Source organism: Podarcis vaucheri (genome assembly GCF_965113315.1).
Source record: "Podarcis vaucheri genome assembly, chromosome: 18".
Classification (NCBI taxonomy): Eukaryota; Metazoa; Chordata; class Lepidosauria; order Squamata; family Lacertidae; genus Podarcis; species Podarcis vaucheri.
Window position 1 is genome coordinate 8,101,026 of NC_138756.1, and position 14,374 is coordinate 8,115,399.

Here is a 14,374-nt window from a genome sequence, read left to right on the forward strand (position 1 = left end):
GGTGCTACTAAAAGGGATGCGGTTGCGCTGTGGGTAAAACCTCAGCGCCTAGGACTTGCCGATTGTATGGTCGGCGGTTCGAATCCCCGCAGCGGGGTGAGCTCCCATCGTTCGGTCCCAGCTCCTGCCCACCTTTCCTGTTGGCCACGGTTTGGTCTCCAGCAGTGTTTATAGACTACAATGCCCATCATCCCTGGCCACTGCTCCTGCGAGCTGGGGATTATGGGAGTGGTAGTTCAGCTGGAGACCAGACCCAAGTTTGGGAAAACCCCAATTTAGGGAAAAGCGGAGTAAGGGGGCGGGCACCATTGCCATTCTGAGAGGACGAGGGAGGTGTTCAAGGTGAGTTGACACAGGTGTCATAATTGCGTTACCGTATTGGCCCAAATTGGGACGCGGGTGGCGCTGTGGGTTAAAGCCTCAGCGCCTAGGGCTTGCCGATCGAAAGGTCGGCAGTTCGAATCCCCGCGGCGGGGTGCGCTCCCGTTGTTCAGTCCCAGCGCCTGCCAACCTAGCAGTTCGAAAGCACCTCCGGGTGCAAGTAGATAAATAGGTACCGCTTACCAGCGGGAAGGTAAACGGCGTTCCGTGTGCTGCGCTGGCTCGCCAGATGCAGCTTTGTCACGCTGGCCACGTGACCCGGAAGTGTCTCCGGACAGCGCTGGCCCCTGGCCAATAGATGTGAGATGGGCGCACAAACCCCAGAGTCTGTCAAGACTGGCCCGTTCGGGCAGGGGTACCTTTACCTTTACCTTTATTGGCCCAAATATAAGCCGTACCTTTAAAATTCATGGGGAGGGGAGAGAGAATACCCAAATATAAGCCACTCTCTTAAAATTCCACAGGCACTCACCCCCCCCTTCCATTTTACCGTATAGTGGACGCTCAGGTACTTCCGGGTTTCAGCGCGTCCGTAACCTGAAAACGCGCAACCTGAAGTGTCTGTAACCCGAGGTACGACTGAATGTCTGTTTCAGCAGCGATATCGTAAAAGCCTGTTTTTGTAGGGTCGTGAATTTAAGCCACGCTTGGCGCTGTGGGTTAAACCACAGAGCCTAGGACTTGCTGATCAGAAGGTCGGCGGTTCGAATCCCCGCAATGACGGGGTGAGCTCCCGTTGCTCGGTCCCTGCTCCTGCCAACCTAGCAGTTTGAAAGCACGTCAAAATGCAAGTAGAAAAATAGGTACCACTCCGGCAGGAAGGTAAACAGCGTTTCCATGCGCTGCTCTGGTTTTGCCAGAAGCGGCTTAGTCATGCTGGCCACGTGACCCAGAAGCTGTACGCCGGATCCCTCGGCCAATAAAGCGAGATGAGCGCCGCAACCCCAGAGTCTGCCACGACGGGACCTAATAGTCAGGGGTCCCTTTACCTTTACTAACTTTCTCCTTTTGGGAAAAGAAAGCGTGGCTTATATGCAGGCCAATACGGTATGTTGTGGAGAAAGTGAGTGAAGCTTTTTATTTGAGGAGGGGCTTGTCCCACTGGCTCTTTTAAAAGCTGGAGAGTTGCTCTCTTGCAAGATTCCTTTTCGGCCGAGATGTAGGCACACCCTTAGTGCACAAGAGGGTGCTGTTGAATTTTAACAAACCTCTTCCACCGATTGCAATGAAGGGCTGCAGTTGGGGGGGGCAGAGTCTTTGCTTGGCATGCCGAAGGTTGTCTGTTCAATCCCCGGTGTCGGCCGCGCAGGTCCCCTGCCTGAAACTGCAGAGCTGCTGCCAGTCTGTGCAGGCATAGCTAAGCTAGGTGGAGCAACGGTCTTTGCACGCAACATGTCTGGTTTTCTTTCTGCAAACTGCAATCTCCCTTAATCTCCAAGCTTAATGGCTGAACAGATGATGCCCTTCTCTGTGTCTCAACAGCGGCACACACAGCTTACGAGGAAGAGGGAATTGAGATGAAAAATTGGTGCAGGGAGGTAAAGTAAAGGGACCCCTGACCCTTAGGTCCAGTTGCGGATGACTCTGGGGTTGCGCGCTCATCTCGCTTTATTGGCCGAGGGAGCCGGCGTACGGCTTCCGGGTCATGTGGCCAGCATGACCAAGCCGCTTCTGGCAAACCAGAGCAGCGCATGGAAACGCCGTTTACCTTCCCGCTGGAGGGGTACCTATTTATCTACTTGCACTTTTTATGTGCTTTCAAACTGCTAGGGACAGGGACCGAGAAGTATAGTTTCTCTCTCTCTCTCTCTCTCTCTCTCACACACACACACACACACACACACACACACACACACAGAGAGAGAGAGAGAGAGAGAGAGAGAGAGAGAGCCTGCAGCCAAGGAGGCCAGCCCATCTATCATTTAGGGTGATTAATTTTTCATCTAGACGATGCCTTTTAAGTACCAAATTGCAGTATTTGCAAGAGTGCTGCGAATGATTAATTTAAACGGGCTTAGAATCGGTTTTTGTGGGCGAGGCCGGGGGTGGTGGTGGGAAAAGCTTTTATCAGCCCATGCGCAACATATATTGATGAGTGGCTCTGTGTTCAGATCAAAGAGCAAGCATCTCAAATATAAACCATCGGTCTGGATTATTCTGAATCCTGGCACCCTCTGGTTGTGACCGCACTGCAACTCCCAGCTTGCCTTAGGCTTTTGGGAACCTGAGACCAAAAAAAATGGGCTGATTCCTTGCCCTTTCTCTAGGGACATGCACATGCAAAACCCATAAAAATAATTTTTTTATTCCTTGCAACAGGATTTGGGGCAAAATTGATATCTATCGATGGTTTATTTTCTGGGGCTGTTTTGCTTCTGGCAGGATGAAATAGACAAGGCATAGGCAAACTTGGCCCTCCAGATGTTTCGAGACTACAGTTCCCATCATCCTTGACCGCTGGTCCTGTTAGCTAGGGATGATGGGAGTTGTAGTCCCAAAACATCTGGAGGTCCGAGTTTGCCAATGCCTGAAATAGACACTGAGTAAAAATTCCTCCAAACAAAACTATTCATGGCTTTCGTTCATTAAACTGTAGACTAAACGCAGTGCTCAGAACGAATGAGTTTGGTTTGGCCAAGTCCCCGGAACTGGTTCGAAATCTGAACCGTGCCTGGAAGTAGTTCTCGGAATTGCCAGGTGAATTGAATTTGAGTCAGGGTCAATTTCTAGTTGCTAATCAGGTTCATTCTGTTCCATGTGTCTTTTTAAATTTACGGAATCGTAGAATTGGAAGGGACCTCAGCGGTCATCTAGTCTAATATCATCAAGTGTAATATCACCTGGAGTACTGTGTCCAGTTCTGGGCACCACAGTTCAAGAAGGACACTGACAAACTGGAACGTGTCCAGAGGAGGGCAACCAAAATGGTCAAAGGCCTGGAAACGGTGCCTTATGAGGAACGGCTAAGGGAGCTGGGTATGTTTAGCCTGGAGAAGAGGAGGTTAAGGGGTGATATGATAGTCATGTTCAACTATATAAAAGGATGTCACATAGAGGAGGGAGAAAGGTTGTTTTCTGCTGCTCCAGAGAAGCGGACACGGAGCAATGGATCCAAACTACAAGAAAGAAGATTCCACCTAAACATTAGGAAGAACTTTCTGACAGTAAGAGCTGTTTGACAGTGGAATTTGCTGCCAAGGAGTGTGGTGGAGTCTCCTACTTTGGAGGTGTTTAAGCAGAGGCTTGACAACCATATGTCAGGAGTGCTCTGATGGTGTTTCCTGCTTGGCAGGGGGTTGGACTCAATGGGCCTTGTGGTCTCTTCCAACTCTTTTATGATTCTAGTCCAGCCCCCTGTGACGCTGGAATCTCAGCTAGAGCATCCATGACAGGCGGCCATCTAATCTCTGCTTAAAAACCTCTGAGGAAGGAGACTTTCTGAGGGAGTCTGTTCCACTGTCAAACAGCTCTTATCGTCATAAGTTTTTTCCTGATGTTTAGCTGGAATCGCCCTTCTTGTAATTTCTTTGGTTTTAAGAACATTCAGTCATACCTTGGCTTCCGAACAGCTTAGTTCTCAAGCGTTTTGGCTCCCGAACGCCGCAAACCCGGAAGCGACTGTTCCGGTTTGCGAACTATTTTTGGAAGCCGAACGTCCGACGGCGCTTCCACAGCTTCCGATTGGGTGCAGGAGCTTCCTGCAGCCAATCAGAACCTGTGTTTTGGTTTCCGAACAGTTTGGAAGTCGAACAGACTTCTGGAACAGATTCCGTTCGACTTCCAAGGTACGACTGTAATCTTAGGGGGAAACACACTAGTTCCATTCCACTCTTTCTGTGTGTGTTTTGATGTTTTGAGCCAGCTTGGAATATTCGGAAAGCTATGTCTTCGTTCGTTCTCCCTCCCTCCCTCCCTCCCCCCCTCTCTCTCTCTTTCTTTGAGGGCCATTTAGGTGAACTTGAACCCGGACTGGTTCCTTTTAAAATCAACTTAAAATCCTTGTGGTTATTTCCAAGGAAAAAGGAAATAAAAAGCAGAAATTCCCTACGTGTCTATTCAGAAATAGGCACCATGGACTCCAGCGGGAGTTTTCCCCTGAAAGACTCGATTGCAGCGCAACTTTTGGCTTGAAACTGAGGCCTGCAACAAATTGCTTCCGAGGAGCAAAATGGTAAATAATTCAGGGCCTGGGATAGGCAGGACGAGATGGGATCCGGTCCGCCAATTCGAGGCTCCCCAGGAGGCAGAGCGAGAGATAAAAGGCACAGCCGCCCTTGCAATATTCATAAACCCCGGAAAGCAAAAGCCGCTGCTCGCTGCTGATGCGCCAATGGTTTTGCTCGTGGCTGCGGCTGACATGCAACAGCCATCGATCCCGGGGCAGCTCTGGACTGTCAGGGAGGGATTGGAGGCGGAGAGGGATAGTTTGTGATTTGGGGAGGGCAGCCTCCGCGCTGCACGAAAATGAGTTGCTCAGTGAGCAGCTGGGAACGGCCACAGCGTGGTGGGTTTGAACAGCTCGGTTTCAGATCGGAGAACCGGGCCCAAGCTAGCAAAATGAATTTCAATAGGGGCCAATCTCCGGCTCTGCTCCTCGGAAGCAATCTCAGGTTAAATAAGTTGGAGTTCTTGTTATTAAATATACAGTGGTACCTCGGGTTACATACGCTTCAGGTTACATACGCTTCAGGTTACAGACTCTGCTAACCCAGAAATAGTGCTTCAGATGAAGAACTTTGCTTCAGGATGAGAACAGAAATCATGCTCCGGCGGCGCAGCAGCAGCAGCAGGAGGAGGCCCCATTAGCTAAAGTGGTACTTCAGGTTCAGAACAGTTTCAGGTTAAGAACGGAGCTCCAGAACAAATTAAGTACGTAACCAGAGGTACCACTGTACCAAGAAAAAAGCACACTGAGAACTCATAGAATCATAGAGTTGGAAGAGACCACAAGGGCCATCGAGTCCAACCCCCTGCCAAGCAGGAAACACCATCAGAGCACTCCTGACATATGCTTGTCAAGCCTCTGCTTAAAGACCTCCAAAGAAGGAGACTCCACCACACTCCTTGGCAGCAAATTCCACTGTCCAACAGCTCTTACTCAGGCCAATGTAAGTTTCAGTAGTGGGATTGGTAAGGGTAAAGGGACCCCTGACCATTAGGTCCAGTCGTGGCCGACTCTGGGGTTGCGGCGCTCATCTCACTTTACTGGCCGAGGGAGGCGGCGTACAGCTTCTGGGTCATGTGGCCAGCAGGACTAAGCCGCTTCTGGCGAACCAGAGCAGCATACAGAAACGCTGTTTACCTTCCCGCCGGAGCGGTACCTATTTATCTTCTTGCACTTTTTATGTGCTTTCAAACTGCTAGGTTGGCAGGAGCAGGGACCAAGCATCGGGGGCTCACCCCGTCGCGGGGATTCGAACCGCCGACCTTCTGATCCGCAAGTCCTAGGCTCTGTGGTTCAACCCACAGCGCCACCCGCGCCCCATTGGGATTGGTCCCTACTTGCAAATCAATAGTCAATTGTAACGAAAACTAATCCATTCAAAAGTATGTATTCTGACAAGGGTTACAAACTCAAATAGAGGTTTCAAACTCTAACAGAGATTACAAACTCAGACTCATAAGGATATGTATAACACAATAATTCGTTCCAGAATTAGAAATAAGAGCTTATGAGTAGAGATGGGATCATGTTAAGTCCATAGTCAGATTTGACGTGAAGGTCTTAGTTTTAATCATTGAGTAGAAGTCAGTTATGGATCAGAAACCAGCACAGTGTCCTGTTTCGATGTATTCACCTTCATCAGCTGGAAGCATCAAATATTACATGAAAATACATTTAAATTCTACATTATCATAAATTATAAGACAGTCATAAATTATAAAACAGTATTATATAACATTTGGTTCCTTACCTAATTTTTTAAGGGTCGTGTAAGTTTTCGGATAAATATATCCTGTTCTTTTCTCCGTTTCTCAGAGATAAGAACTGAAAATAATCAGTATTAATAATTACTTGTGTTGAATCAAATTAAAAACTCTAAGGCAGCATATAATCATATGATTCCTCACCTATGTGAAGTTCTTCACTTAGGCATGAAGAACCAGACTCCGCTAACCCAGAAATAGGTTAAGAACTTTGCTTCAGGATAAGAACAGAAATCGTGTTCCAGCGGCGCAGCAGCAGCAGGAGGCCCCATTAGCTAAAGTGGTGCTTCAGGTTAAGAACAGTTGCAGGTTAAGAATGGACCTCTGGAACGAATTAAGTACTTAACCCGAGGTACCACTGTATTATTATTATTTTCATATGTGTGTGTGTGTGTGTGTGTGTGTGTGTGTGTGTACACACACACACACACACACACACACACACACAGTGGTACCTCAAGTTACATACGCTTCAGGTTACAGACTCCGCTAACCCAGAAATAGTGCTTCAGGTTGAGAACTTTGCTTCAGGATGAGAACAGAAATCGTGTTCCAGCGGCACAGCAGAAGCAGGAGGCCCCATTAGCTAAAGTGGTGCTTCAGGTTAAGAACAGTTTCAGGTTAAGAACGGACCTCCAGAACGAATTAAGTACTTAACCCGAGGTACCACTGTAGATTATATTCAGGTCTGGGAAGCACTTATCTTTCAGAGAGGAAGTTGGCGGCGAAAACTGCATGTCAGAGCAGCAACTCTCAACATCAGGGTGAAAGTTCCAGCTTTCCATCTTTCCCAGGACGGCAGTAAACATTCATGAGGCGTAAACAAGGTGATTTATCAGCGCCTGGGGCCTTGGGAGCGGCTATATTTAAGCACCAAAACACTCTTGTTTTCCAGATGAATGGGGAGGCGTGAGCAATGGGGCAAAAGATGGCAAGCCTGCACAGAGGAGGGAGGGATAAATTTGGGTGCTGGGAAGCAGCACAGCATCATTCCTGGCCTGGGAGACTGGCACAAAGGGCACCTGGAGTGACGGCAGGAGATTAACTTTTTCATATCTGGCTTTTCCTGCGAAATATGAAGTGTAATATAGAATAGTAAGGTTGGAAGGGGCGTCCCCAGAGGTCCTCTAGCCCAACCCCCTGCTGTGATAAGAATTTTAACGTCTTAGATATATAATAAATGTTCATAAACGTACCAAGCAAGCACGTACATAGATCAGCACAGGAAGACCGACCGGAAACCATTTTTTGATTCCCAAACTGACAAAATGTTTTCTCTGCAAGGTCAAAGGAAAATGGAAAAGCCTCCCCATTGTCCTTTCCTTCACTAATCCTCTCTTAAGGATATGTCTGTGTTATGTGTATGTCTGAATAGGGTAAGCCTGTGACCTGGCTCAGGAACTAAGTGTTTATCATTACAAAAGACTGGCCAGGCTCCCCAGGGTATCCAATCAAGTGAGCATTAACAGGTAACCTGTCAGACGAGATAAACAACGCACTCGGATTTCTGTTGTAGACCACCTTCTCTGTGATGTAGGTATGATGTATGGAAGGGTGGTCTTGAGCTCCAGGGCAGGGAATTTAAAATGTCTATATAAGGGCGGACACACCTGGGTTCTGGGTTCCTCCTCCTTTCGTGCGTGTGGGGGGAGCACCCCGTTGCAACAGATCAATACAGATCAGGCTTACTAGCTGCTTTGATTCTCAATATTCTCTGGTTGGCCTCTGTTATTTTCTCCTACCAATAGGGAACCTATGTAAGGACTCTATATGGGCTCTTGGATACCCCATAAGGGAAAAGGGGCAGATTTTTGTTTACAACACTGCAATGCAGGAATCTCAGCTGAAACATCCAGGACAGATGGCCGTCCAATCTCTAAGGAAGTTCATATAACAGTTCCATATCATGTTCCTTAAGCAGATAAATAAAATTCATTGAAAACTATTTAACAAATAATAATGCAGCCGTAGAATCACAAACGGAAGCCTGTTAGTCAATGAATTCTCCCCGCGCACGGAAGGGTTTCTGCGGATGAAATGCAAAGTCCCCATTGCCCCTCCCGCCGCTGCCCTGGCCGCCACGTTGCCCTCCGAAAATCTGCTCTGGAGGGTGGGGAGAAGCCCCCCCCAGTAGATTTAGAGGGTGGGGAGGGGAGGGGAGAGGGTAGGGAAGTTCTATTGGGCAGCCAGTAGTCTTTGCCCTTTGTGGAACGACTTTGACTGGCTCCCACCCAAACTGAGCATTCTTCGAAACAGCAAAGAGAGGCAGAGTCCAGGAGAACTTGGTGCAAACGTGTACATTTTTAAGAGGCGTTTAAAGGTCATTCTGGCCTCCGCTTCATGAGTTAATCTGATCCAGGGAATTCGGGGGGAAGGGGTCGCCGTCTTGGGGAAAGGCCTGCTTCTGAGTTGTCGCCAACCCACGAGCAGGGTCTCCTCAGAAGCAGCCCCTCTGACTGTCCCAATTTTCTAGTCCTAGATTTACAGAAGCCGTCCCGGTTTCTGATTTTACCTTGGAACATAGCTGTCAACCGTCCCTTATATGGCGGGAAAGTCCCTTATCCCAGCGCCGTGTCCTGCTGCTGTCCCTTACTGATGATGTCCCTTAAATTTCCTGGGTTTCAAAGGAAGCAGCTCCTCTCCCTCCCTCCCCGCCGGCCGGGGAGGAGGGAGGCTCCAACTGTGTTGCTTGGCTGCGTTGCTCACCCAATAAGGAGTCTAAGAACGACTGGGGGGGTGGAGCTTGCATGCCTTGTGCCAATCAAATTGGCCGCCTTGCCTGGGGACTCGCCTTTGCTCAGCGCTTCCCAGCGGAGAGGTGACGGTGGTTTACCTTGCTGCATCCCCTTTGCCGGGTTGCTGCGCTGTGGGAACCACCGCTTGAGGCTTCATTTGGCTGCTGGCTGGGCTTTCTGCCTTTGGCTCGGAGGGGCTCAGAAGTTGAACATACCTGTGCTGGGAAAATCCCTTATTTTGGCTGCTGGTCCCTTATTTTCGAGGCTGCTGGTCCCTAATTTTCAAATCTGTAAGTTGACAGCTATGCCTTGGAATATCCCGTTTTCCTTAGGATGTCCCCTCGTCGAGCAAACTTTCCAGGGTCTCAGACTCAGGGGGTGCTACGTGGAGATGCTTCCTGGAACAAAAACACCGGCATGCAGAACAGGTGCCCTTTCTACTCGTGCCGCTCTTACCTGCCTCAGGTGTGCTCTTGAAATGGTGGTGATCTTTCCTTGCTTGGACAAAGCACAGGGAACAGGGATTGGTTTCTGTGTGGCCGCTGGCATGCAGCCTCCAAAGCCTGCACGCAAGGAAAGATGGTCCCTAAGCTATACAGTGGTACCTCAGGTTACAGACGCTTCAGGTTACAGACACTGCTAACCCAGAAATATTACCTTGGGTTAAGAACTTTGCTTCAGGATGAGAACAGAAATCGTGCTCTGGTGGCGCAGCGGGAGGCCCCAGTAGCTAAAGTGGTGCTTTAGGTTAAGAACAGTTTCAGGTTACTGTATTTTTTGCTCTATAAGACTCACTTTTTCCCTCCTAAAAAGTAAGGGGAAATGTGTGTGCATCTTATGGAGCGAATGCAGGCTGCGCAGCTATCCCAGAAGCCAGAACAGCAAGAGGGATCACTGCTTTCACTGCCCAGGGATCCTTCTTGCTGTTCTGGCTTCTGAGATTCAGAATATATTTTTTTCTTGTTTTCCTCCTCCAAAAACTAGGTGCATCTTGTGGTCTGGTGCGTCTTATAGAGCGAAAAATACGGTAAGTACGGACCTCCAGAACGAATTAAGTACTTAACCTGAGGTACCACTGTAAACTGGTCCCCACCCCTGCTATTAGCCCCCAACCCCAGAACCTGACTGGATGTAGGAATGTTTTCCATGGAAGAAAGGTGATGATCACTGTGATGATGATCAATGTTTATTATTTATACCCTGCCCATTTGGCTGGGTTTCCCCAGCCTCTCTGGGCGGCTCCCAACAGAATTTTAAAAACACACACACAAAATCAAACATTAACATTAATAAACTTCCTAAACAGGGCTGCCTTCAGATGTCTTCTAAAAGTCAAACAGTTGTTTATTTCCTGATGGGAGGGCGTTCCTCACTTCTCGCAGGGAGGGAACCGCCAGAAGGCCCTCGGAGCTGGACCTCAGTGTCCGGGCTGGACAATTGGGGTCGAGATGCTCCTTCAGGTATGCTGGACCAAGGCCATTTTGGGTTTTAAAGGTCAGCACCAGCACTTTGAATTGTGCTTGGAAACGTCCTGGGAGCCAATGCAGGTCTTTCAGGACCAGTGTTATATGGTACCAGTGGCCACTCCCAGTCCCCAGTCTAGCTGCCACATTCTGGATTAGTTGCAGTTTCCGGGTCACCTTGAAAGGCAGCCCCACGTAGAGTGCATTGCTGTAGTCCAAGCGGGAGATAACCAGAGCATGCACCACTCTGGCAAGACAGTGCACAGGCAGGTAGGGTCTCATCCTCCGTACCAGATGGAGCTGCCCTGGACACAGAACTGACCTGCGCCTCCATGGACAGCTGTGTGACCAAAATGACTCCCAGGCTGCACACCTGGCCCTTCAGAGGCATAGTCACCCCATTATCACCCACGTTTTCAATAGGGGGTTTGCAAGCGGTGTCCTGCCCTCTGCTTTTGCCTTCCTTAACTATCCCACACCAGAACCCCCAACTGCTTGTGGGTTCCACCCCAGTCACCGCCCAGCACCCTCTGCAAAACCTCAACTAGTCTGAGAAAGATCTCAAGGAGGGACCCACAAACTAAGGACCGACAGCTCCAAGGAGTTGGGGGACGGACGGCTTTTTAGCAGGGGAGCAGGTGAAGGCTTTCGGCAGACCTCAGCCCAGACAGCTTTGTCTTGTCAGCTGTCGCTGGAGATCAAGGGGTGGCCTTCAGGCCTGCTCTCATTCTGCTACTTTAATTAATCAGAAAGTTAAACGTCATTTGGGCCGACGTTGTCTCACCCGGCTGGCAAGAAACGACAGCTCCAATGATCGTTAGCACAAATTTAAGGCATTGATTAAGGGGCTGAATGAGGCCCTGCAGGCAGCTGCTCTTCATAACTGCCTCTTGCATGTGTCAAAAATTTAAGACAAACCATAGCTAAGCCCATGTCAATGCGTAGGCACTCCCAGTTGAAAAAAACATGTCTTCTGCATTTCCCCGCAGTCCCACTGTCCCCACTGTGGAAGGACATGTGGGTCCAGAATTGGCCTCCACAGTCACTTAAGGACTCTGTGTTTATGGAAGACAATCTTACTCGGCTGCAAGGGATCGCCAAAGAAGAAGAAGAACTGGAACGTGTCCAGAGGAGGGCAACCAAAATGGTCAAAGGCCTGGAAACGATGCCTTATGAGGAACGGCTAAGGGAGCTGGGCATGTTTAGCCTGGAGAAGAGGAGGTTAAGGGGTGATATGATAGCCATGTTCAAATATATAAAAGGATGTCACATAGAGGAGGGAGAAAGGTTGTTTTCTGCTGCTCCAGAGAAGCGGACACGGAGCAATGGATCCAAACTACAAGAAAGAAGATTCCACCTAAACATTAGGAAGAACTTCCTGACAGTAAGAGCTGTTAGACAGTGGAATTTGCTGCCAGGGAGTGTGGTGGAGTCTCCTACTTTGGAGGTCTTTAAGCAGAGGCTTGACAACCATATGTCAGGAGTGCTCTGATGGTGTTTCCTGCTTGGCAGGGGGTTGGACTCAATTGATGCAGCCCAGAATTGCATTGGCTTTTTTAGCTGCCGCTTCACACTGTTGGCTCATGTCAAGTTTGTGGTCAACCAAGACTCCTAGATCCTTTTCACATGTACTGCTCTCAAGCCAGGTGTCACCCATCTTGTATTTGTGCCTCTCATTTTTTTTGCCCAAGTGCAATACTTTACATTTCTCCCTGTTAAAATTCATCTTGTTTGTTTTGGCCCAGTTCTCTAATCTGTCCAGGTCATTTTGAAGTGTGATCCTGTCCTCTGGGGTGTTAGCCACCCCTCCCAGTTTGGTGTCATCTGCAAATTTGATCAGGATGCCCTTGAGTCCATCATCCAAGTCGTTGATAAAGATGTTGAATAAGACCGGGCCCAAGACAGAACCCTGTGGCACCCCACTAGTCACTCTTCTCCAGGATGAAGAGGAACCATTGATGAGCACCCTTTGGGTTCGGTCAGCCAGCCAGTTACAAATCCACTGAGTGGTAGCATAGTTAAGACCGCGTTTCACCAGCTTCTTTACAAGAATATCATGGGGCACCTTGTCAAATGCCTTGCTGAAATCAAATCCAAACTCCTCCTCTTCTTCTTCAACAACAACCCTATAAGGAAGGCACGACTGAAACATGGCGACTGGCCAAAAGCTCACCCAGTGGACTTTTATGGCTGAGTTGGGGTCGTTTGAACCTGGGTCTCTGGAGTCTTAGTCTAACACTCTTCCTGCTGCAGTACAGTAAGCTTTCCTTGTGACATTGATTTCCACGGGCTTTGCAGCTCGACGGCATAATTTAGAATGCGTGTGTTTTGCTCGCGCGACAATCCCACCAGTTCATCAAGAGCGAATTTCATTTGACAGATGAATGCCCAGTGACCTACTTTCAGCCCGTCTTGCGAGTAACTCTTTGCAGCCCACGGCAGATGTTGTTTAGTTTCATTCACCCTGGGTTAGTTGTCGATGAATTAAAACGGGCATGTCCAACAGGTAGATCGCGATCTACTGGTAGATTGCGGGGTGTTCTTGGTAGATCTCTGGCCCCTCAGAGATCTCTTTCCCCCCAGAATAAAAAAAGTAAAGAAAAAAGAATTTAAAAAAGCACAACAACTACGGCTTCCTGTTATGTATATCGCGAGGCTCATTTGGTTTCATTCATGCATCTCTTCTCTTCCATTCATTCATATCTTCCATTTCTTTCCTTCATTTGCTTGCTTAGAAAAAGCTCGGCAACATTGGCTTCCGGGGAAAAGCCGGACAACTCTTTGCCTTCCCAAAAAAATGCTCAGCAACTTTTGGCTGCGGGCCAAAAAGTGGACCATCAGATTAAGACTGGGGATTCAGGACCCTCAACTGTGTACAGTGGTACCTCAGGTTACAGACGCTTCAGGTTACATACGCTTCAGGTTACAGCCTCCGCTAACCCAGAAATAGTACCTCGGGTTAAGAACTTTGCTTCAGGATGAGAACAGAAATTGTGCTCCGGCGGCGCGGCGGCAGCAGGAGGCCCCCTTAGCTAAAATGGTGCTTCAGATTAAGAACAGTTTCAGGTTAAGTACGCACCTCCGGAACGAATTAAGTACTTAAACCGAGGTACCACTGTATTATATATAATTGACTTTTGTGGTTTTTTTAAAGTAATATTTATTGAACAATTAATAAAGGTACAGAATAAAGAAAAAAAAACATTTAACAGAATAAAAGAAAAAGAACAAAGAATACCAACAAACAAAACAGAAAAAAAATTAGGGTTTTCATATCCTATACTTCATCACTAGTTTCTTGACCTCCTCACACCTCCCTTATTGTATTCCAGTTCAGATATTTAGTTCAGCAAATCCTTACCCTCTATCCTTAACTTTACTCAAGATCTTAACCTATATTAAAAATACATTTTCCCTCATTATCAATCTATATTTACATATTCTTATTAATATTTTCACCAACACCGCTTATTTTCCATCCAACGTCCATTTAACATTCATAAATTTTACAATATTTCTGTAGATATTCTTTAAACTTTTTCCAATCTTCTTCCACCAACTCCTCTCCCTGGTCTCGGATTCTGCCAGTCATCTCGGCCATTTCCATGTAGTCAATCACCTTCATATATATAACTGACTTTTGATTGTGTTCTGTGCGTATTGCAATGCTCATTCCGTTCTATTCATTCATCTTAAAAGATAAGAGTGCAGTGGTAGCAGCCGGTTCCCTGGTCCGGATGGGTGGGAGCTGGCCTGCTCCGAATGGGGTTACACTTCCTCTGAAGGAGGAGGTTCGTAGCTTGGGGGGTCCTCCTGAATCCTTTGCCGTTGCTCGAGGCTCAGGTGGCCTCAGTGGCCCAGATTGCC

The 14,374-nt window shown here is 48.2% G+C and overlaps 1 long non-coding RNA gene across 1 annotated transcript; it reads right to left on the bottom strand.

Moving 5' to 3' along the window:
• Positions 1-5,793: 5,793 nt before the first annotated feature.
• On the bottom strand, positions 5,794-9,364 carry LOC309523098. Its single transcript, XR_014215246.1, has 3 exons — positions 8,822-9,364; positions 6,297-6,370; positions 5,794-6,188 (listed from the first exon to the last, which is right to left on the bottom strand). It is a non-coding gene; the product is annotated as an uncharacterized lncRNA (long non-coding RNA).
• Positions 9,365-14,374: the final 5,010 nt, after the last annotated feature.